General features: G+C 43.5%; 1 protein-coding gene across 1 annotated transcript in view; it reads left to right on the top strand.

Moving 5' to 3' along the window:
* SYNPR (synaptoporin) overlaps window positions 1–24,467 on the top strand; it is a 148,048-nt gene that overhangs the window by 33,976 nt on the left and 89,605 nt on the right. The window lies entirely within an intron of this gene.

Here is a 24,467-nt window from a genome sequence, read left to right as displayed (position 1 = left end):
ACGTGAATGCGACCTTTGTTTGAAAAGGTTAACTTTTTATTTTTACACGAGACTCTAATTTCAGTCTCCTCATGCTAAAAATATTGCTTTCAGCACAGCACTAAATCAGCACTTGCAGGAGATAATTGAAGCTTTTTTGTCCTGGATATACTTCTGCAGATATGTTGTCTTTCTAGTATTCATAATCAGATTGGGTAAGTGAAGAGAGAGGGGGGAAATAGTACACAAAAAATCGAATTGTGAAATGTGACTATTAGTGCACAATGATCCACTGAGGATGAGAAATGAAAAGGGGAAGCCAAAAGCTGCTTGATATGGTGGTTTTTTTTGTCCTATTCCAGATACCTAAAGAAAAAATCAGAACCTTGTTAAAGTTCATGTTGTTTCCCACCACAAATGCAGGCCCCAAATATCATCACTTGTTGATGAAAGTTGTTCCATTGATGAAAATGAGAAAGCAAAAATGCTTGTGTACTAAAAGAAGTTTCATTTTAATTTGTTTGGGGGAAATCAAATATTCGTTTTATATATATATATGTGAAAGCAGTCAGGTTTTTTAAGAAAGGCTGTGGCCTCATTCTACAAATCCTTTTTGCTTGCTACCAGCCGCTTGCATACATCTATCAATTCCATGTCATTTCATGCAAACCGTTCATTGAATGACATTTCGCCCGCAAGTAGTTCCTAGCAACCTTTGTGTGTCCCCAGTAGCATAAACAGTGAGAGGCTGGACTCATGATTTCAAATTCAAGAAATCCAGTTACAGCGCTTTGTGTTTTGTTTGTTATGAATTGATGATGGGAGGGGCAATGTCACTTGATCAAGGTTTTCGGAAATGAACCCTCTCCTCCCTCAAGAAAATATTTGAAACTATGGCTAGAAACAATAAGCAAGCGACCTTTCCCCAAATCTGGTATGAAATGGTAGTTAATGATGGGAGAATGGTCTCTGGTAGATGCCCCAGAGTACTGGCTGAACTACAATAAGATGTTTACTGTTCTGGAAGCGTAACACAATTTGGATTTATTTCAGTGCATCAACAAAAAACCTCCTGGATGGTATTAGAAGCCAAATACATAATATGGAAACTATGTATTTTGGAGCTGCATTCAACCGAGCTAACAAAGTGGATTGGCTCAGGCATCTACTAGATGACTCCTTCCATTGGTTGTTAGATTGCTGCCTTACAGAGGCAACCTCATGCTTCTGCGCAACAGTAGTTCCTCTGCTTTTATATCTGCATTTCTGTCCCTTTATGGCAGACATGTGGAATCTGGGACCCTCCAGATGTGCTGCACCTCATCTCCCCTCAGCAGCACAAAGGTGGCGCAGGTGGTTCTCCTGCACAGGGCGCCAAGTTGAGGGGGTTCATCATCACCACCATCTATATATGGGTACCTACCGAGAAGCTCCATTAAAAAAGCAGCTGTACCAAAAGGAATTTTTGTGAAAATAAGAAATATTTTCAGGGGGGCACACCAGATTTTGTCCTCGTTCAAGTCACCATATTACCAAAATCCACCACTTGCTGTCAGCCCCAGCTAGCATGGCTAGTGATCATGGATGATAGCAGTTGTGGCCCAACACCATAGGGCAACCTATCCCTGCTTTAAAGAAACTAATGATGACTTCAAAGGGGGAGGGCAGGTATGAAGGTTCCATTGCAGAAGATTATAGGGTATAGGCATGATGTAAGAAAGCAGAAATGAAGCAGTCAGTGCCAACATCAATTAGGTTTGTGCACCTCTGGTGAGGAAGGCAGCATGCTTCTGTATACCAGTTTGTTGGGAATCACAGGTAGGGAGGATATTGTTTTGCTCTCGTCCTGTTTGCCAGCTTCCCTGAATCTGCTTTAAATGTAAGGTGCAGATGGAGCCTACAGTCCGCATATCGAAAAACACGCAGAGAGAATAAAGCGGTTGAGCGCAGCAGAGTAATGAGAATGAAGCGGCTCTGGTTCTATTGGCTCAACTTGTCACTAATCTGGTACAAAATTGTTAACATAGCAAAGCTGCTTAAATAGAAAATGCAAGCTTAACACAAAAACACTGTGTGATTTAGATGTATTAGTACAGCTATTGGCCTCGGGCAGCCCAGCACTAACAAACCACAACAAACTGATCCTTAAGTGTAATAGGATTTGGGGTTAGGGTTATTTGGACTAATTTTCTTTGACTTTTAGTTTCTGGGTCTTTGGGGAAAACTCTCTCTCTCTCTCTGACTCTGACACACACACACACACACACAACTAATGGGCAGTTTTACAACGTCTGCATCACTTGTTAACTGCATTCATAGCCACTTAAAAGTACCTTTTGACATGATGTACAGTGTATTTCTCCTCATTTTGAGTGAGGCAATTGCTGGAGGACAGCATTCTTCACTTAAAATACTTGAAAATCCTTCCCCAATCAGTCTGAAGTCCTTCCATCAGGCTGGCTCACACGTACATACACATTCTTCAGTGGCCACAATATCAGGTGATGGTGATTTTTATGTGTGAATGAGACAGATAAAGCATCCATGTCACCCAGTATCCAAAACAGTACTTTGAAATGGTCAATTTATACCAGAGGTGGTTAGCCTGTGAACTTCCAGCTGTTGCTGAATGGTAGCGCCCATCATCATGTTTTCTGCTGCTCAGAGGGTAGGACCTGAATCAATGGATTCAAATTATAGGAAAGGAGATTCCGACTAAACATTAGGAAGAGCTTTATGACGGTAACAGCTGTTTGACAGCAGAATGGACTAGACTTGGCCTTTCTGCAACCCTTGAATGGTACATTTTGGGGCTTTCCACTGGCCCCCAATGGCAGGGAAACCGCCAGTAGGATGCCTGCCCACTCTTATGTTGGCTGGCTGAACGAGGGGAACTGGATGGAAGGTGACACTTTTGCCTAATCCAAGACAAGCAACTCAGCATAAGGGGAATTTAGAGTGTTTTGCCTGTCTTTAATGTGCTACAAAAACTTCTGTCTTGCCCTTACTTTTAGAGCATTAATAGAATCCCCTGGACTTAGCGAGTCCAACCCTGGAATTTCCACATGAATTCCTATTCTGAACATGCCTCTTGTTAGGAAGAGCAATGATTCATGCAGGAACCAAGTGGTGACCCCCCTCTGAATATGCAGAATTCTACTGAATTTCAGGCTGAAACATCAGGGCCGCATTTGCTTCTGGTCAGCCTTATGGGAGCCACATGCCAGTGGTGGATTTATACAGTAGGCTAGTTTTCACACACACCTACTTCTCTATCTTCCGCCTGTCCAGGGAAGATTCATTACCAGAGCTCAAGGCATTCAGGCAAAAAAATACTCAAGGAGCATGCTCAGCAGGGCTAAGGAGGAATGTGGGCTAGGGAGAGGGAGCATTGAGATTGTCCCAAGGGGGTTTGAGTGCTGCATTTCCCTGAGGGTCCCTGCCCCTGTTTTTCTGTGCATGTGTGTCTTCTTCTGAAGTGAATTGCCCATGCAATGCAAAGACATGGCAGAATTGATAGACTGATGGAGATTGATAGAAAAGGGGTGAAGCCAGAGCTGTGAATCGTATCATACGCAGACTCCTCTGTGGGTCTGTGCTTTGGCCATTCCAGAGCCTCTCAGTTTGTTCTATCTCACTATCTAGGCTAGCTAGCAGTTCAAAATTTATAAAAATCACATTGTTGGACTGGAACCGTGGAAGTTATCTAGTCTAACAAGCTACTCTGTACAGTTTGCAATGTTACAGCATCCCTGGCAGGTGGCCGCCCAGCTTCTGCTAACAGCGAAGGAGAGCCCAACGCCTCCTGGGGCAGACTGTTCCACCTTTGAATAGCTCTTGTTGTTAAGAAGTTCCCCCTCATCTTATGCTGAAATCCGCTTCGCTGCCATTTCTGCCCATTGGCTTTTACAGCCCTGCACTGTAGAGCAACAGGGCAGAAGTCTGTTTCCTTTTTCTGTATGATGGCTCTTCTGATAGTAGAAGGCAACTTTCAAGTTCCCCCTTAATCTTCTCTTCTCCCAGCTAAGCACATACAGCACTTTCAAACGTTTTCCTCAAAACCCCTCATCTTCCGGCTGCCCTCTTCTCATGAAATACTAGTTTGCTCCCACAAAGTTTGGGAATTGTTGTTTTAACCTCTTGACTAACTTTATGGCCTGATCTTCAGTTTTGGACTAGATTGCACTGGCAGAATGGTATGATTGAATAAAGAGCAATGGTGTTGGGAGTGTGTGTGTTTAAATTTGGGAGGAGGAGGGAGAATTGCACATAGCATCAGGCGCAAGGAGGTCAGTAAGGAATGTAGTCATTGCAGGGTTGGGGCAATTGAAGAACGCAATAAGTAGACAAGTGGAGCATGCACTTTACGGCTTTCTGATTTAGAAAGTGGGGTTTTTTTCCTCATTACAGTACTTCCTAAGTACTTGCTCTTTAAGTCAGACAGTTGTTGCCATTATGATGTGGGTTTGTAGCTTTGTAAAACAAGAATTTGTTTGAAGATTCTGTATCAGGCCTTTACTTATTTGATCAAGAACTTAGTGACACCTGGTGGCAGTCTTCATATTGCCTCACAGAAAGATTGTTCAGCAAATTATATGTACTGTGGGCTGACCCACTTTTGCTAATAGATTCCTTTTTAACCTTGCTTCTGTGAAAATCAGCTTGTTTCCCTAATGAAAGCGTGCTAACTGTAGATAACAGCAATATGCTGCTATGGTGATACCAGCTGTCCTCATTTTTTTGTCAAGATGATCCAGAAAATATTCTGCATATTGAATGCAGAATTTTCTCTCTTAGAAAATTTCCTGATTTATTTTAAAAATAAAAGAATGTACGCAACATACAGGAGTCCTTTCATATGATATGGGATGTTTTTATTGCATATACATTACATGGAACATTTAAAATAAATCCAGCACTACAGCATTTGGCAAAAATAGATGCTTATTCTATGTGAAGCTGGAGTCATTTAATAGGCTGTGAGCTTTCTCTGTGATCTGGAATGGAAGAATGAGAAGAAATTGTCTATTTCCTATTTACAAATGAGAGCATATATTCTTGTGCTGTTTTTGTTTTGTTGTATTTTTGAGCACACAAGTTGATTTTTCCTTTGCTGAAAAATGTCTACACACACACAAACAAACAAACAAATCTGAAAATAGTGGAATAGGAATGTTGGCTGGCAACTGCTATAAATAGCTCATTCCATGTTCATGATTGGCCAGGACCCTTTATACATGCATAGCTTTTGCACCCCAAACCCCATAACTAAATAGTTGGGAACTCTTTAAAGGGGTGCAGCTTTTACAGAGGATTGACAGCTTAAGGTCAGTATTTGGAAATCTAGAAACTTAAGTTGCATCTTGCTTTTGGCTAATGCGGCAAACACATCCTGTTATTATCTATTTGCCTTCTGAAAATGCTTTACCGCCAGGAAACAGTGATGCTTAATTTTGCCAGTTAATGAAGAGTAGGTGTGGAAATCAGTAAGGAACATGTGAATTGGAGTGGATGAATAAAATTAATAAGTAATAAGGCTGGCAAGGGAACACACTCACTTTTAAATTTTGGTCGCGCGCATGCACACACACACCAGAGGTGTGGCCTGTTGCCCAGAAAATGTTACCCTTTCTCAATGGCTGCCCTGGAATGGGCACAATTATTGCACTGGAGCTTTTGGACTGGAACAGGATCCATAAATGTTATTCTTTCATGAATTACACCTTGTGTTATTCAACCAGCAATCCTGTGCTGTAGGGGTGCCTTGTACTTAGCTCTTTGCCCTGCTGCAGAGATATCTGCACCTTGTTCTATAAACCACATTCAGTTATTTTGTTGTTAAGTTATTGTGATTAAAAGCATCTCTCTAGCCTGCACCTGACTCAATCTCTCACTTAGCTTTCCTTAAGAATTGAATTGACTTTGCTGACAAACACCTGCTCTACTCAGCTATCTCCCCACCCCCCCCCCCAAAAAAATTACTCTATGCATGGGTTCTGTGTATTCTACAATATGGAATTGTGTATTTCCACAAGTTTTTTAAGTTTAAATATGTAGTATAATCTAAGTCATGGGTTGTAGTCTGCGAAGGACAGCAGGACCAGCATCATTCTGCCCTGAAAATGTACCAAACGTGATGGGGGTGGGTGGATAGGCACTTGAAAGGAGTGGAGAGGATTAGGAGACAGAAAAGCAGAGTGAGATGAAGAAGGACGAAGCAGCGAGAAAGAGTGAGTGAGTCAATACAAGGGAACAATGGTGAGCAGAATGGACCTGGAGTGATGGTGGAAGGAGTCACTTGAAACACAAAGGAATCGCCTAGCTTCTAGCACAGTGCATTGCAGTTCCCACAAGAGGCAGAAAAATCATCATGCTGTCCCTCCAAGACCCTCAGCAGTTTTCAAGTGATTTGTAGGAGAGGAAAGTGAATGCCTGGCTCTTTCACTGCAATGTTTACTAAGCTGCTGCTGTATCAGTGAACAGGGTTAACTGCAAATGGGAAATAAATTGTCAGCAGGAACAGCTAGCTACCCAAAAGAAGACCCCCCCCCCAAAAAAACATTTAAAAATTGTGCAGGGGGGTGCCAAAGGGTGTGATGCACACAGGCACCATGTTCAGAAACCCAAGGGCAAAGCCTTCCACTGGCTATCTTGGAATTTAACAAGGTATGGTGATTGTAGGAGATTATTAAAGTTACAGACATTGCGGAATAAGGATTCTGCGTATCCAATGTATTTTATTCCCCAGATTTCAAAAGCAAGTGACATTACTGAGCTGTGTTGTTCTGGAGTAATACAAGGAAATAAGAGTGCTCTTAGAAACAAATTGAGAATTTTAAAATATATATTTACCCCCTTAACAGGGGCAGTGCTTTCAGAAGTGCTGCATATTCCCAAGCAAACTGCTTTGTTGTGATCATCTTACCATTTGAAGAAGAATAAGAAGAGGAGGAGTTTGGATTTGATATCCCACTTTATCACTACCCTAAGGAGTCTCAAAGTGGCTAACGATCTCCTTTTCCCTTCCTCCCCCACAATAAACACTCTGTGAGGTGAGTGAGGCTGAAAGACTTCAGAGAAGTGTGACTAGCCCAAGGTCACCCAGCAGCTGCATGTGGAGGAGCAGAGACCTGAACCCGGTTCACCAGATTACGAGTCCACCACTCTTAACCACTACACCACGCTGGCACTCTATTTGAGAACAAAAATGCATTGGTGGGCGCTCAGGCTTTAAGCCCTCGTCCTATTTTTTGCTCTGCCCCCCCCCCCGGCATTAAAAAGATGAGCTGTCCTGTTTTGATAGGGATATTTAATAGGAACATTTTAGTTTGCTGATTTTTAATCATCTCCAGAAAATGTGTGAACAGATTGCAGTTTTGCTGAATACATTTGAAAATATTTGGCTAGTACCTTTTCAAATAATTTATTGTCCTGTTTTGATCTTACATTATATTCATAACCTCCTACATATGATGAAGGCTACCACACGTGTGCGCGCGCGCACACACACTGATACAGCCTCTCTCTCTCTCTCTCTCTCTCACACACACACACACACACGATACATTTTCACAGCCATCTGAAATAGAAAGTGACAGCCGTGGAAAAGCAACATGTCATGCAACAAAATGTTCACTTTTGCTAACACTTACGATTTTTTTTGTTAAAAATCACAGCTTCTGCAATAATTCTCCAACCCTTTCGAAACCTTAGACCCTGAAGCCGTACTGTAACTGAACAAACAAAAGTTTGCAGTTTTTGAGGTCTATATATAAAGTTTGAGTCAACAGTCAGAGGATTCTCCGTCTTAAGTTTCAGACACTCCAAGGTACATAATGAGTAACGAACAGAAATCATTATGTTCCCAGTTGTGGTTTGGGGGCATCATTTATTGAACAAAGTGTGACACATACACTGCCAATTAATTCCTATCTTCATGTTAAAACTGTCCATCTTAATCAGTTCTTAACCCAATCCACAAATGTTTGCAACTGTGAACGTAAAGAAGAGCTTTGCATGGCAAGGTCCTGAACCCTCCCCCATTGTAGAATAAAGAGACTTGACACCAGAATTTGGGTTAACGAGCTGAAAAAAGGCCACAACTTTATTGACTACAGAATGTGAGTGGTATTGGAACCAATGACTATATCTGACTCCTGTCCACCTGCCGGGAGTCTAATAAGGGTTAACCACCAATAGCGGGAGCCCTGTTGATGCACATCAACGAGGAATTCCCCCAGGATCACCGATAGGGGTCGTGCTATGGCCCTGGCCCCCATCTGGGCTTCGGACAGAGGACAGCCCCCCCCCCGATTCCTTTAATGGAATACCATTGAAACAGGAGGGGTAGGTGATGACCGCCACCTTCCCTCACCTCCCACCAAATACTCCAATGCCTAACCGCCAAACCTTACAAAGTTGTGACAATTTGCTATGAGGTAGGTGAAAAACCAAGTGTCTGGTGCCAATTTGCCAAGTGGAAAAAAATCCTACCAGGCCCCTTCAACACGTGACCAACTGAAGTCCATAGCAAGGTCAAAGGATAATGACCTAACTCTGCAAGCGGGAGCGAGGTAAAAGAGGGAGCCTGGCCGCGGCTTGTTTAAATGGGCTAAGTCACGCCCCCCTCGGCTGATTGGACTGGCCAATTTGAAGTGATGCAGCTAAGAACTCCCTGTGACGCGGAGCTACCTAAGCCCGGCGTGACGGGTTGGGCTCATGATCTGCCTGCAACATCGACTCCATGCGAGGGGAATCGGCTTTGCAGGATCAGAACAAAGGCCTATCTAGTCCAACATCCTGTTTCTCACGGAAGCCAGCCAGATACTCATGGGAAACCCACAAGCAGAGCATGAGCACAATTGCCCTTTACTGCTGTTGTCCCCCAGCAATTGGTGCTTAGGAGCATGCTTCCATCATAGCATTTAGTCATTATGGCCAACAGCCATTTAGAGCCTTGTCTATACACAAATTTGTCTCATTCCCTATTAAAGTCACCCAACTCCTCAGCATTTCAGGTAGGGCTGGGAATATTCTCAGTCTGAAACCACGGCAAGCCATTGCCAGCCATTGTGGATAGTACTGAGGTGATTCAGTATAAAGCTATGTTCCTAATCACATTTATTTACATATGCATATGTGTATATATATATATATATATATATATTTACAAAAATCCAACAAGGCAGTGCATACTGTACAGAAGTTGTGACAACAATAACAAATACCAGTAAAACATCTGTTAAATACTGCTTGGTCAAAAGAAAATTCACATCTCAAAGCCCTGTCTGTATAATACAGTTTTTGAGTGTTTACTTCAATAAGGCAGGCCTGGTACCTGACAAATCTCTACTGGCATGAAATTCCACAGGGCAGAACCTGCCACACCTTAACATCTTGTGTTAGTGAATTCCATAGTTTAACGAAGCACTGTGTGAAGAAGTTCTTCTTGCACTGTTCGGCTTTGTTGGACGACCTTGGGTTCTAGTATTGTGATAGAAAGGGGGATGAAAACTCTCTATCTGGTTTCTCCTCAGTATGCATGATTTTGTAAACCTCTATATCAGTGGCATGATGAATCTAAACTGGCACCAGTCCTAATTATCTGCATCTGTAGATTGTCACAAACACTCATCCGGGGATTACTTGGATATTTAACATTAGTACTGATCACTGATCATTATCATTAACACTTAATTGCCCTTCTCTGGTCTTTTAAATATTATAGAGCAGAAGGCTATTATCTTTTAGCTGTTTCCTCCTGGTTCAGCAATTTGCAAACTTAACCATTCTGCATTCATAGGAAATGAGGTGTATGCATATGGTGGTGCTTGTGTTGTATTTAGCCACAGTGATTTAACTGTGTGCTATCCTCCTTAAGAATTTTTAATTTAATTTAATTTAATTTATTGTTTGTACTTGGCCACTTACCCAGTGACTGGGACCATGGTAGGTTATAGTTAAAACAGGTACAGCCAGATTCTTTCATCCCCATTTCTCTAGATTAGGAGGAACCCTGCTGCTAGGTTGTGTTTTTTATAGCCCTGCCAGAGAGCTGTACAAAAGCCTGTTAGTTACCAACACCTGTTACCAATGCCAGCATTCAAGAAACAACAGGAAACACACCACTGGTGTGATTTGAAAAGGGGGATTACAGCAGAGCTGTCAACGTTTCCCTTTTTTAAAGGGAAATTCCCTTATTCCAAATAGGATTCCTCGCAAGAAAAGGGAAAAGTTGACAGCTATGGGTTACAGGCAGCCAGATGCAGGAAACCTGAAATATACCCCCACACCTCTCCATCTCCTCCCCATTCAAGCTCAGGATATTTCCCTAGTCAACCTGTTTTTTCTTTAAAAGCAATGCACCATTTGTTTTATTTTAAACGGCAAAATGCAGCATTTTTGGAGTCCACAAAAGCAACGCAAGACTTATATAACTCAATATGCCTTACTAATGGTGCAATTTGCTCAGACATACAAAAACATCACCCAAATCACCTTTATTCACCTCATAGTTCAGGCTGTACACAGTGTTGGTACACACCTCTAATGCAAATACCCAGTGCTTCTCAGACACTCTGACCGGTGGATATTAAATGGCCAGAGTAGGCTACAGCACATTTAAAAACCATTAACACTGCTTTCTGGAAGCAACTAGTAAAGTCAGAGGGATCAGCTTTAGCTTCTTCCCATGCAAGCGGATGGATTGCATGGCTGAAGTGAATAAAGAAGCAATTCCCAGGCTATTTATGGTGCACTTGCCTCCTGAAGGCAAAAGTGAAACTCTCTCTTTTCAAAGGCTGCAAATCCTGTACCCACTTAGCTAGGAGTATATCCCATTGAACTTAATGAGACTTAATTCTGAAAAGGCATGTGATAGGATAGCACCCCTATAGCAAGATCTGCCAGGATGAGCAGGGTTAGGATCCAGCAGATCTCCCCCTGGGCCAGGAGGATCCCTGTGGAGCTGTGCTCTGCTGTCTGTCCCTCATCCTTGGCACAGCCTGAGATATGCTGCCTGCATTACCATCCCACAAGCCAGATGAGCCAAGCATTGCAGACCCAAAGCTGGTGTGAGCTAGAAAAGTGGGCATTTTGTGGGTGAGGCTAGGGACCAGAGTGGGGAGGGGGGCTCTAGGCTAGATCCTAAGCCCATTCAGCTTTGTCACGTGGTTGCTTTCCCTCTGCAAGGATTAGTCAGCAGTGGCCCTACTCCTGAATGGAGTTTGGATGTTTCCTCTGACTTAACTTAAGCCAGGCTTGCTTTTTATGCCAGTTCTTGTGCATAGGATTGCTCCCCAAGCCTGTTCATTCATTACTGCATTTGCTCCAATATCTAAGGGTGCATCCACCTAAAAAGACTTTGAAAACAAGCAAACAGTCCATGGGAAGTACAGGCAGATACCTGGAGAAGAAACCCAATTCCACTAGCATGGCAGCTGCTGATGTGCATGAGATACAAAATGCCATGCCTCTGCAAGATACCTGGGAAACAGCCATATCCCTGACCTTAACCAAGTAGCTGATTAGGTGTCTTTTCTGAGACTATTGCAGGAAGTGGGCAAAGAAAATGGGTGCAGGCATGTTTGTCTTCATTATGCAAACATAAACTATTCCATTCATCCCAGCAGGCCAATTTAGCTAGGCCGTTACACCCAGAGTAAATCTTAGCTACAAAAGAGCACAATAAATTCTACTTTGTCATTGCATGTGCACAGCCTCTCCAGATTATGCTAATGCGGCTAGCACTTGGGGAGCTGGAAATATTCAATGTGAAAATCCTGTCTAAACATTTTCTGCTTATGTAAAATATCCAGATAAGGAAAACATTTGAATAAGGAATATTTTATTTGCTTTACGTAACCTCCTGATGATGCTTCCATTTCCCCATATGGAGGAATACGTTGGTACTCTTTTCCCAGCCTCATAAACCTGAAAGGTCTGTTGTTGGAGTCACATCTGCAAGGAAGCAGTATGTGTCTGTGGCAACATGTATACTAAACCATCAAAGGGGTTAGGGCTTTAAAGTGTCATAGATTCATAGCATTGTAGAGTTGGAAGAATCCATGCGGGTCGTCTAGTCCAGCCCACTGCAATGCAGGACTCGAAACCACCAAGCTTCTGGTTAACAGGCAGGCACACTGACCTGTTGTGCCTTATGTGGTGTTACATGTGGTGGTAAAATTTGAGCTAATCTCACATGAGACCATCTTAAACTGTAACAAAGCAGTTTCCCTATGGCCTGTTCCTGGTTGCTTTGCAGCGCCCTCTGGTGTCATATTTTAATGACACATTATTAACAAGCAAAAGTGTCCACTATCTATGTTATGGAAATAATTCTTTAATGTTATCAGCCATGAGTGTATATCCACCTTGGTGTTGGGGATGGGATGGGATGGGACAAACTACGTATCATGTACAAATACATGTAGTGAAGCCCCTCCCCTTTTAGAAACACCCAAAAGAGGTCTGTTGGACCTACCAGATATTTGAGAAATCCACAAGCTTTTAATGAAAAGCAGCCATAGGCAGCTGCAATTCTGAGAGGAAGAGTGGTAGGGAGGGTGAGGGGCTGCTTAATCCTTTCCCAGCAGCAGCAGCAGCAACAATTTATTTTTGTACCCTGAGCATCTGACTGGGTTACCCCAGCCACTCTGGGTGGCTTTCAACATAATATATAGAAACACAACAACAACACAACAGAACATCACACATTAAAAGCATCCCGATACAGGGCTGCCTTCAGGTGTCCACAGGTCGTATCATTATTTCTCTCTTTGACATCTGACAGGCTGGTGTTCCACAGGGTGATGTAACTACTGAGAAGGCCCTCTGCCTGGTTTCATGTAACTTCACTTCTTGCAATGAGGGAACCATCAGAAGGCCCTCAGAGCTGGACCTCAGTGTCTGATCTGAACAATGGGGGCGGAGGTGCTCCTTCAGGTATACAGCTGTTAAGGCCTTTAAAGTTACACACTAATACTTTGACTTGTGCTCAGAAAACATACTGGGAGCCAATGTAGGTCTTTTAGGAGTGGTGTTATATGATTCCAGTGGCTGCTCCCAGTCACCAGTCTAGCAGCTGCATTCTGGATTAAAGCCACCATTGCACTCAAAATTACCCCATCCCAGTGAGGTTCCATATATTTCTTTCTGAGGCTTTTGCAACTAGCAGGTTCATTGCATCTATTGAACTTGAACCTCAGAAACAGCAGGTTCCAAGTTACTTACAAGCACACATCTGGAACTCTGTGAGTGAGGAAAGCTGTTTGGGAAAGCAATCTTTTGTGTGAAGGCAATGGGTGGGGAAGAAAGAGATGAGCAGACCTTCCCATCTTTCACTGAAAGCTGCAGCCTGCTGAGGCTGCTTTTTTATTAAAAAAAAAGAAGCAAAGCTGCCAGGACTTCATTGCACACGCTTGCACATAACATGTAGTTTGCTCCTCATTTGCCTGCTTTCCCACAGACTTCCTTAAAATGGTGGCTGACATGTGAGATTAATTACAGAGGCAATTAAGTGGCTGTCACACAGGAAGAGCTTGGTTCCATATGGTTTGTACGGGGGGAGTCCGTATGCAGCTCCTGAGACACTTGGGTGCTGCAAATTTTATCTTCTGTTGTTTTCAGATCACATGGTTGCAGGGCAACATTTGAAAATGTGCTGCCTGCGGCTAAAGTCTTTCTCCACCCAACTCCAAAAGGCTTGATACTGCCCTTCTAGAAAGGACACGAATAATAATCACAACATGACTGTCCACTGTAACTGTAGATCAGGCAGGTTCATAAAATGCTTACCGGCAATTAAAATACAAAGATTAAGTGTAGCATTCCAGCCAGCCTTTCTCAACCTGTGAGACCCCAGATGTTGTTGAACTACGACTCCCATCACCCCTAGCTAGCAAGGCCAGAGCTCAGGGATGATGGGAGTTGTAGTCCAACAACATCTGGGGACCCACAGTTTGAGAACCACTGATCCAGCTCATGTTGAGTTTTTCCCCATACGAAACTCCATGGATTGTGGTTGGCATAAACAATTGGAAGGTGAAAAAAATTGTTTAGTATTTCTATAGGGCTTCTGTGCTGCCTACAGCAGCACCTGGGATTATGAGATAATGGCAGTTTTAAGACAAATTAAAAGTTTTAAAATGAAGCCCAGTGTAAGAATGGAAATCCAAGCAATTAATCACTCTGCACTGAAAGCCTGTGTGCGATAGAGGACAACGTTTTGGGCTTTTCCTTGGAGGACTTCAGTTCACGTTGCTGCTCAGCCACAAAATTTCCATTGGTTCTTACAAGATCTATTGATTCTAATCGTTTGAGAGTAGCAAGGACTCTTGTACGGAATAGAGAGAGAATGTAAGACCAGTGGGACTTTTATTTCAAAGCCCAACTGGCTTTGAAATACATGCCCCTTTGGAGGGGCATGTAACTAGGGAAGCCAGATCTACGCCAGATTTGACCAGTGGTCCAAAGGTTCCCACCTTGGTAATAAAACCTTACATGTTATCACTATTTATCAAAGGGTGTGTGTGGCTCAGTTGCCCATCATGTTGCCTTGTTTTCAATATTCTCATCTGCAGCTCGTCTTTAAGTTGGGACCGGTAGAGGCAGAGTAGTTCTGAGGATGAAAGAGAAACCTGGCTACTAAAAGTGACGTGTGAATGATTATGTAAACCCATATAGACCATGAATTCCCAAATCAAGCTCTGGAATTTGAGATTTCTTTTTTCTTTCTTAATTTTGAATATAGGAAGAAACATACAGTCAATCAACAGTTCCCCCCGTTTACCCACCCCCTCACGATTTCTTAATTTAGTGTGAGTTCACGTTCATGACACAGTGACTGCAACACTAAACGATGGCATGTGTCCAGGAGGCGGTGGTCATGGATCTGAGACAATCACTCCAACCAGAATACGTTTCAGTGGAGGAAGTTCACGCAGTCAACTATGGGTTAAAGAATGTTGAGTAACTGAATGGAGCGATATACCTTCCTTTGTGAATGGGCTCTTAGAATGCCAGCAGTTGAAACACGTTACTCATGTCAAGGGGCAAAACATGTTTCAAGGAGCTGTGGGGTTTTGCTTTTAGCCCTGCCCTAATGTTGCACAGTGTCCCCTGGCTGCTCCCTCATGTTTTTCCATGTGCTGGATGAAGATTTGCTGAAAGTGCATTTGCTGTCCCTCTGAGTGGGAACCCTGAGCACACAAGGCTTGCGTATAACAGGGATTCCCCTAACATATGCAGGTGGAACGAGAAGGTTATGCACTAGCAAAAAATGCTCTCCCTCCACACACTGTCAATCAAGTGGAGGCTGATTTCCTAAAATGTATGCAGGCTTTGTGTTTAGTTTTGAGCCATGACCCTCCCAGTTATCTAGAGCAGGCATAGGCAAACTCAGCCCTCCAGATGTTTTGGGACTACAACTCCCATCATCCCTGACCACTGGTCCTGTTAGCTAGGGATGATGGGAGTTGTAGTCCCAAAACATCTGGAGGGCCAAGTTTGCCTGTGCCTGATCTAGCCATTAGCTGTTGGGGTAGGGTGTGTGGGGCTCTTTAAGTAACCTGTTCATTGGCTTTTGGGTGGGGACCTTCTTTGCCTGGACCAATTCTCTGTGCTTCACTTGGCATCTTTCTGCTGGGAGGAAGGATTTGGTTGTCTAATATTTATTCTGTAGCATCTCTTGAGGTAATCATGTGATTTGTTCAGTCAGACACAGAGCATTGTTCCTGCTGCTTAGTGATAACAAATGGCAGAGTTTTAATGTGCTGCAGATGTCTGTAATGGTGCATCGGGACATTGGAAAGCTTCCAAAGAAGGAAACCTTTTGCTACTGAGACTCATGTGCCACAGGCTGAAGCCGGAAATCAGCCCAGGCCGTAATTGCATACTTTGTCATGGTGTAAATGGATCTAAAGCCCTAAATCTCAATTTGAGGTGCATTGTGCAGATGTTGGTCATTAGGACATTTTATCTGCTGCTCTCACATTCTTTTTTTGCTCCCGCCTCATTTGCAATCACTTTAAGCCGTGAGGGTACACATGGCTATGAATAATTTATTTTAAAGACATAATGACTGCCTGAGTTTGAAACACGGTTTTTTTTCTTCCTGAAATGTTTTGATGTTATCAGTCGGCTTGCCATTTTGTTCATTAGGGCAAGTTCACCGTAATGTGAAATAAAGGTAATGTTAACTGCCTTGAAAAGACTCGCCGCATGGTAGGGCAAGGACTGAATTTACATGAGCATTTGGGGGTCGCTAAAAAGGAATGTAGGGCAAGCTGCTTTAAGCTGGAGCATCTGGAGCGCACTTTACTCAGCTGGGGGTCAGGAGCAAGAGTCTCGCAGGGCAATAGAATGGGATAATAGCACCAGTGGCAATGCGAGGATAATGGCAATTTGCAAATTACGATCTAATTGATTATAACAAATTAAGCCCTCTGCAGTCCTGGCACTACTTACTTTATGCCAGCAGCTTTGCACCTCTTACATCTTGCCCACCCCTTCCACTCTGCAGCACGAAACATTCAACAGGCATTTTCAGGAGATTCCTTACCTAAGTGGCAGTCCCATTCTGGGGAAGAAGAACGGTTTGGGTGATGTAAATGAAAGTACTGGTGCCTGCTTCTCTGTCCGACTCAGGAATGGGGAACCTGGTGGCCTTCCAGCTGCTGTTGGACTCCAGTTCCCATTAGCCCCAGTCAGCAATCAGCGATGATAGGAATTGTAGTACAGCAACATTTGGAGGCTCACAGGTTCCTCACTAGTGGTCTGGCTCAATATATTCAGAGGCAATCCACATCTGATGCTGGAGGTTAAGCAGCCATCATAGACATTTGTCGTCTTATCCTCCATGTATATCTGCCTGATTCCCTTGTAAAGCTGTGCAAGTTGGTGGCCATCACTACATATTATGGAAGTGAAATCCATGCTTGTGCTGTGTGAATACATATTTTATTTTCTCTATACTAAATCTCCTTCAGTGTTCCACTTCAGTTGTGCAAGATGCCATGCCACCTCTTCTGAGCAAAAAAGATTTGGAGCAACAGCTTGGTTTTTCTTCTTCTTCCGAAAGAAATGAAATATGTCAAGTGTTCTTAGCACAGCAGCTTAAGATGGTGGTAGTACCTGAAAAAGTTTCCTCGGGAATCAGAATAAAGTGGAAGGGATGGGTATCATCCCCTTCCTAGGGTTGCTTCTATTTGGCCTTCTGGGTAGGCTTATGGGCCAACAGAATTTCCTCCTAGGCTTTCTGAAGGCTGTCCCTGCCCCTCTCTTCCAACTCTCCCTCATCCCTGTTTCGCTGTCTCACAGGATAAGGGCTGTGCATGTTTGACAAGCCACATCTAGGGACCCCAATTACTGTGAGACTAGAGGGCAAATATTTTACAAAGGAACCTTGCAATGCCAAGCGGCTGGCCCTATTGTGGAAGCAGCTCCCTTTCTGATGTTTCTCTCCCTGGCTCCCACCTTCCTCAGGTGGTGCAAAACCTCACCGTTTGCAATTTCCTCATCTCCCCACCTCACCAAATCTGACCTTCCTTTCTGCTTCCCCCATCACAGCTACATTGGTGCCTTAAATATATCAACTCAGTATAAACGAGCACTTAAACCAGATACCAGCAGAGGGCATATTGCTTTCAAAATAGGCTATGTGCACCGGCACCTTTTAATTATAAAGGTTGTGCTTGTACGTATTCTAAGCTTCTTTGCAGAATATTGGAGAAGCAATTTCTTTACACTATAAAATGATTAGGCTTGAAAACTCATAAAAACGAATTCTGTTAAAATTAAAGGCATTTCACTGCTATACCATTCAAAGCAAATAGCACGTGGGAATGTAGCTGACACTTGTAAAAGGCTTTGTGAGAATTATGTGATTTTTGTTTTCCTGAATATGAAACAAGCACAGTGCTTATTTATGTGTTTATACATCATGTGCTGCCCACATTTTTAATATCTGGTATATAGACGTGAGACACATAAGAACACAAGAGCCTGCAGGATCAGTTGGAAGGGACCCCGAGGATCATCTAATCCAACCCTCTGCAATGTAGGAATATGCCACTGTCCCATATGGGGATCGAACCTGTGACCTTGGTATTATCAACACCACACTCTAACCAACTGAGCTACCCAGTGGTGGTGGTGCCAGTTTAGACTGTCTAGTCCAGAATCCTGTTCTCACCAGTGGCAAACCAGATGCCTGTGGGAAACCTGCAAGCAGGACCCAAGAGCAATAGCACTGTCCTGTCCTGTGGTTCCCGGCAATTGGTATTCAGGTGTATTACTGCCTCCAGCTGTGGAGGAAGAGCACAACTATCATGACCAGCAGCCATTGATGTGCTTATCTTCCATGAATTTGTCCAGTCCTTTTTTAAGGCCATCCTAGTTTGTGGTCATCGCTACCTCCTGTGGAAGGCTAGTTCCTTTGTTTAAGTATGTGCTGTGTGAAGAAGTACTGTTCTTTTATCTGCCAACATTCAGGTTCTTTGAATGTCCACAATTTCTAGTGTTATGATAAGAGGGAGAAAAACTTTTCTCTGTCCATTTTCTCCCTGCTATGCCATAATTGATCATGTCACCTCTTACTGACCTTGTCTCTAAACAAAACAGTCCCAAACGCTGCACCTAGATTCAGATATCTTAAGAATGCCCAGGATTGTCATGGAGATAACATAGCATTGCACCATGTTCAGCTCCTTAGAGCAGAGGTGACTAACCTGTGGCCCTTCAGATGTTGCTGGACTCAGCGGCGTAGCGTGAGTTGTCAGCACCCGGGGCAAGGCAAGTAATTTGCGCCCCCTAACCCGGGGCAAGGCAAGTAATTTGCGCCCCCCCCAACCCCTAACCTGCCGATCTGAATCGAGTTGCTGCTGGCGCTGCCGCCCAAACCACGCCGCTTGCCCGGAGGAGGGGGGGGGCAGAGAGGCGAGGAAAATGCAACATGGCCCAGCAGCTGCAGCAGCAGCAGCGGAGGCGGGGCTGTGAGGAGGGGCTGCCTGGCACGTCCTCCGCGGCCCTGACGCGCGGGGCTGAGAGCCGCTGCCTGCCGGACGCCTTCAGCCCGGGCGCGCGCACAGCTCGTCGGTTCCACGAGACATGGGGCTCTGCTACAGCCTGCGCCCGAGGCTCTTTGGCGACTCCGGAGGCAGCGAGCGCGCCCCCCCAGATGTTGCGCCCGGTGCGGCCGGCCCCCCTGGCACCCCCCACGCTACGCCACTGGCTGGACTCCAGCTCCTATCAGCCCCAGCCACCAGAGCCAGTGCTCAGGAATGATGGAAGTTGTAGTGTAGCAACATTGGGGAGGGGGCAAAGGGGAGCCACCCCTGCCTAAAGGGAAAGGCAGGATGAAAACACAAGCAAACAATTGCTCTTAAACCTTGCTGCCTAGTACAGTGGTACCTCTGGTTGTGAACGGGATCTGTTCCGGAGGCCCGTTCGCAACCTGAAAAGAATGCAACCCGCATCTGCATATGCACGGGTCACGATTCCCTGCTTCTGCGCATGCGTGCTATGTCATTTTTGGGTGTCTGCACATGTGCGAGCGGCAAAACCTGGAAGTAACCCTTTCCGGTACTTCCGGGTTGCCGCGGGACGCAACCTGAAAATGCGCAACCTGAAGCAAACGTAACATGACTGTACAGTACTTAAGAGGTCAGTACCTTCCCGAATAAGTCCAGTTTTAAAATCCAATCCAAAACAGTTCTCTGAGATCGTCTGATGATTTGAATATAAGCATGTTCAGTTGGGTTCATTAATTTCAGATATGAATTCTTTTTACTAAATAGAAAAAAATCCACCGTTTTCCAATATGGCAGCTTTTCTCCAAGTTTGATTTGAGGGTGGCCAGGGAGGGTGCAAGACTTTTTCCACAGCCATCAAATGAACATGCCCTACAATTTTCAGCTTATTGTTCCAAATGTCTGGGTTGGGCCTAAAATTTTGTTAATTGCAGTGGTTGAAAACACTCTTGCATTCACCACATGGAAGAAGGCCAACCCTGCTCCCTGCATAAGTGCTTTTCAAAACTTATTTATGTCCTTTATCCTTGCTGCACTTTAGTTGTTTTATTTCTTTTCCTTTTTTAGAAAGTTCTGAAACTAGACCTTCCCTGTGGTTCTGGGGCTATAGCTTAAGAACCTAATGATTCCGGTTTTTGACACTCAGTCACATACATTTATATTTTTAACAATATCGTTCTTTCTAAAGAATGGATTTTAATCTTATATGTTTTTAGTTTTGGATTTTTATAAAGTTGCATATCCCACCTTTCTAATACAAATGTGCTATTCAAGGCATCTTACGGTACTCAAAATCACAATGGGAAAATGCAGCAAGAACAGAAAACAGAGACTTAAAGCACTTCAGCCTGGCAAATTAAAGGGTTGTAGGAACAAAAAGGTATTCACAGGCTGACGGAAAGCATTCAGAGAGGAAGCTTATCTGAACCTCATGGGGCAAGCTGTTCCACAACACTTGTGAAGCCACTGAGAAAGTCCTGTTCTGTGGACAGAACACAAGGCAGGACTCCCCCACCCCCCCACCCCAGATCTAGATGATAAGAGAGGATAAGCCCCTTCAGATGAGCTGGACCCAAGCCATTTAGGGCTTTAAAAGTAATAGTCAACGTTTGAATTGGACCTGGAAAGAACTTGTTAGCAAGTGGGCAAGTGCTGCAGGGTGCATGTAATATGAACCTATGGGCAAGCGCTCACCACAATCCTTGTTGCTGGAATCACTGACATTTCCGAAGAGTCCTTAAAGGTACAGTGGTACCTCGGGTTAAGTACTTAATTCATTCCAGAGGTCCATACTTAACCTGAAACTGTTCTTAACCTGAAGCACCACTTTAGCTAATGGGGCCTCCTGCTGCCGCGCTGCCGGAGCATGATTTCTGTTCTCAACCTGAAGCAAAGTTCTTAACCTGAAGCACTATTTCTGGGTTAGCGGAGTATATAACCTGAAGCGTATGTAACCTGAAGCATATGTATCCCGAGGTACCACTGTAATCCAATAATCTAGTTCAGATGTAACTAAAGCATGTGTTACCATAGCTAGGTCAGACCTCCCCAGGAGCAGCCACAGCTGGGCAGAAGCACCCTTGCAACGTGGGCATCCCAGTCCAAATGCAGGACCCAGGACCCAGGACCCTGAGATTAAATCTTGTGCTGCACAAGAGCAATTGCCACCTGAGCAAAATGCCCAGGATGATTTTGAGATGGAGAACAGACTCAAAGAAGCAACCGAAGGAGGAAATTTTATAGTAATAGGTGACTTCAGTTACCCTCACAGACTGGGTATGTTTTTATTGAAAATAATTAACAAAAGAAAGAGTCTTCATGGCACCTTAAAGTTATTGTGACATAAGCTTTCATGGATTATAAATTTGTTAGTCTTTAAGATGCCTAATAAGCATCTTAGTTGTTTTTCCTGCAACAGATTAATATGGCTACCCCTCTGGAAATTTTTTTAATGCCTTGGTGCTTTCACAAACAAAACAATAAAAGCAACCTTAATAGAATTTTAAATATATTTGATTCTATTGTTGTTTGGTTCTTCTTTTGTTGGCAGATGCTGCTCTCCTGATCTGCTATGTCTTCTGCAGCTCCGTCACCCCACCCACCCAGCTATGTGAGAAAGTCATATTCAACGTTGTGTGTCAGAGTAGGGTAGCCAGAGTGTTGACAGCACTTCAAGCCTTCGGCAAAGTTAAATGGGCAGACAGGGTTATCTGCTGCAAGCTTCCTGCCTTGCACTGTTTCTTCCCTAATGCCTTTGGTTAGCAGTTGGGTTCATTTAAAATAATATCAAAGGTTCTGTTTGAGTTAGCATAAATATTTGCATTTCGTAGTTTACATCAACTGAAAAGATCTGGAAGGTTGAATTATGCTGAATCCATTTTGCTTTCTGTGGAAGCAGTGGAATTTTAATTGACTTTACTTCTCATGTGCATTAACCCGTGAGTAATATCTGCTTACATGTAGAATTCGAGGAGAATAAAGCAAATCCGTTCCACCACATTAAAATTACTGCTGGCAGGAAGGCCTATTTTTGCGACATATTTTTCCCAAGACAACCCATTTATGAATTTTCACAAAGAGAGGATTATGCCTCCATTTTAAATGGCTTCAACACAACTAGATTTCGCTCCCCTCCCCCCCAAAAAAAGTGTCAAAAAGGAAACTTAACTAAATGCACTCAGCCAATAACTCGTTTAATTTAAAAGAGAAAGTGCTGGAGGAGTAGCTATGTTAACCTGTTGCAGCAGAAGCAAAAAGAGATTTGTGTCACCTTAAAAGCTGACATATTTGTTGGGGCATAAGCTTTCATGGACCAGAACTCTCCAACATATGATCGGCAACTATACTTAGGCCCTACTGAGAGGCACCAAAAGGAATTGAACAACTTGCAGTAAACATTCCTATGGAAGTGTATGAACATATTTCAGGAACTAGCACTCCCGCCATGAGCCACCATCAAGAATCATCTGTTTTCTATCCAAACTCCACAGACGGGTACCCCATGGTCTCAGGCATTTACAGAATGGCATTTACAGCACATTTACAGAAGCAGTATCTGTCTTTGTTTGGTGGTGGGGGTGGCGAGGGGGGCATTAAGCAGATATTCTAACTGCACAAATTCCCTGGCAGGCACTCCACAAAAAAGAAAAAGGCTGAGTTATTAGCTCCTTGCTTATACCCTGAAATAGGACTGGCCTCTCCATAGGAGTCTGCAGTTCCTATCTCAGCTGGTGGCTTGAACTGGTCCATGTTACACTCTAGTCAATAGGGCTTGCAGTGCAGACTTTCAGTACTGAATGTTGTTAGCTCACATAGGAAACAGGGTGACTCCTGGCACCATATGGTATTGTGAGTGAGGGGTGAGGGGCATATGAGCCTGAGCTTCTACAGCCACCGCCCACCATGAACCACCATTGGAAGGATTATTATTATTGTTATTTATATACCGCCCTATACCCGGAGGTCTCAGGGCGGTTCACAAAAAAGATCGCAATATATAAAATCAAAATAAAAACAATAACCCAATAACATCCACCCACCCAAAAAAAGAGCCACATTTTAAAAGGGTATAGGATGTCGGTCTGGTCACCAAAGGCCTGGTTAAAAAGGAACATTTTTGCCTGGTGCCTAAAGGTGTATAATGAAGGCGCCAGGCAAACTTCCCTGGGGAGAGCATTCCACAGATGGGGATTGGCAGCGACAGCAGATACCCGTATTTTTCCGTCTATAAGACACCGCCATGTATGATGACCCCTATTTTGTGAGACTCATATTTAAGAAAATGGGGAGAGATGTATCCATGTATAAGATGCCCCCTAATTTTTGACATTATTTTTTAGGGGGGGAAACCTAGTCTTATACATGGAAAAATACGGTATGTCCTATGATAATCTTACGATATACGATATATGATATCTTTATTGTCATTGTCCCATGCAGAACAATGAAATTGAAAATATATTATATCTTGTTAATTATGCTGTTTTAAATGTGCAATTTATATTTGACTTTCCTTAGTGTTGTTTTCTTTTGAAATGTTTAAGATAATTTTTGTTGTTGACTCAGCTGCATTAGAATAATATTTGTTCACAGCATGGTAGAGTTGGAAGGGACTGTGAGGGTCATCTACTGCAGCTCCCTGCAACACAGGAATCTTTTTGCTCAACATGGAGTTTGAACCCACAGCCCTGTGATTAAGAGTCTCATGCTCCAGTGACTGAACGGTCCCATTAAATGTGCATTCTGTAGTCGACCTCCTTTGTAACATTTTATTTCAAAATCTTTAAGATAATATTTTGGTTTCCTGCCGATTATGTTGCTTTGGATGTAAACTTTATATTTGACTTTCTTCCGTGATGTTTTATTCTGGATTGTTTTATTTGATGTTTTAATGTGTTGTAAACCACTTTAAGATTTTTTTTCCTTAAAAAGCAGTATAGAAATGAAATGAATAGTAATAAAAATGATAATACATATGAAGAAAAAGAAAAGAAAGCAGGCCAAACACTCCACCTGTTTCTGACTAAAATCACCCTTGTACAGTGTCAGACTTGTCTTGTGCTTGTCTTGGCAGCAAGGAAGTCCAAAAATTGTCTCCGGCATCTACAGTTGTTCTCTGCCCTTGAGTGTCTTCTTGCTCAGTTCTTCCAGTGGTTTGCTGCCGAATCGCACCAAACAGCAATCAGGTTTTCTGCATATTGCTGTTTGTTGCAGTTCAGTGGCAAAGAGTGGTTTTTTTCTGGGGGAAAGTGAGCAGTGTAAATGTAAAACCACTTGGACCCGTACTTTCCAGGCACAGGATAAGCAGACTTGAACATATTTCAGGAACTAGCCCAATGTACTGATACTTAGCCTTACATGATTGAGGGTGCAGCCACACTTCTATTCACACACACAGTTCAGCTCTGAATCAGAACTCACAGCAACCACTCAGACCTGTGCCTAGAAAGCAAGGAGCAAGTG

Source organism: Podarcis pityusensis, assembly GCF_964106645.2.
Source record: "Podarcis pityusensis genome assembly, chromosome: 2".
In the NCBI taxonomy this organism is placed as follows: domain Eukaryota; kingdom Metazoa; phylum Chordata; class Lepidosauria; order Squamata; family Lacertidae; genus Podarcis; species Podarcis pityusensis.
The sequence above is the reverse complement of the archived record's forward strand: the minus strand, read 5'-3'. Positions and strand labels throughout refer to the sequence as shown.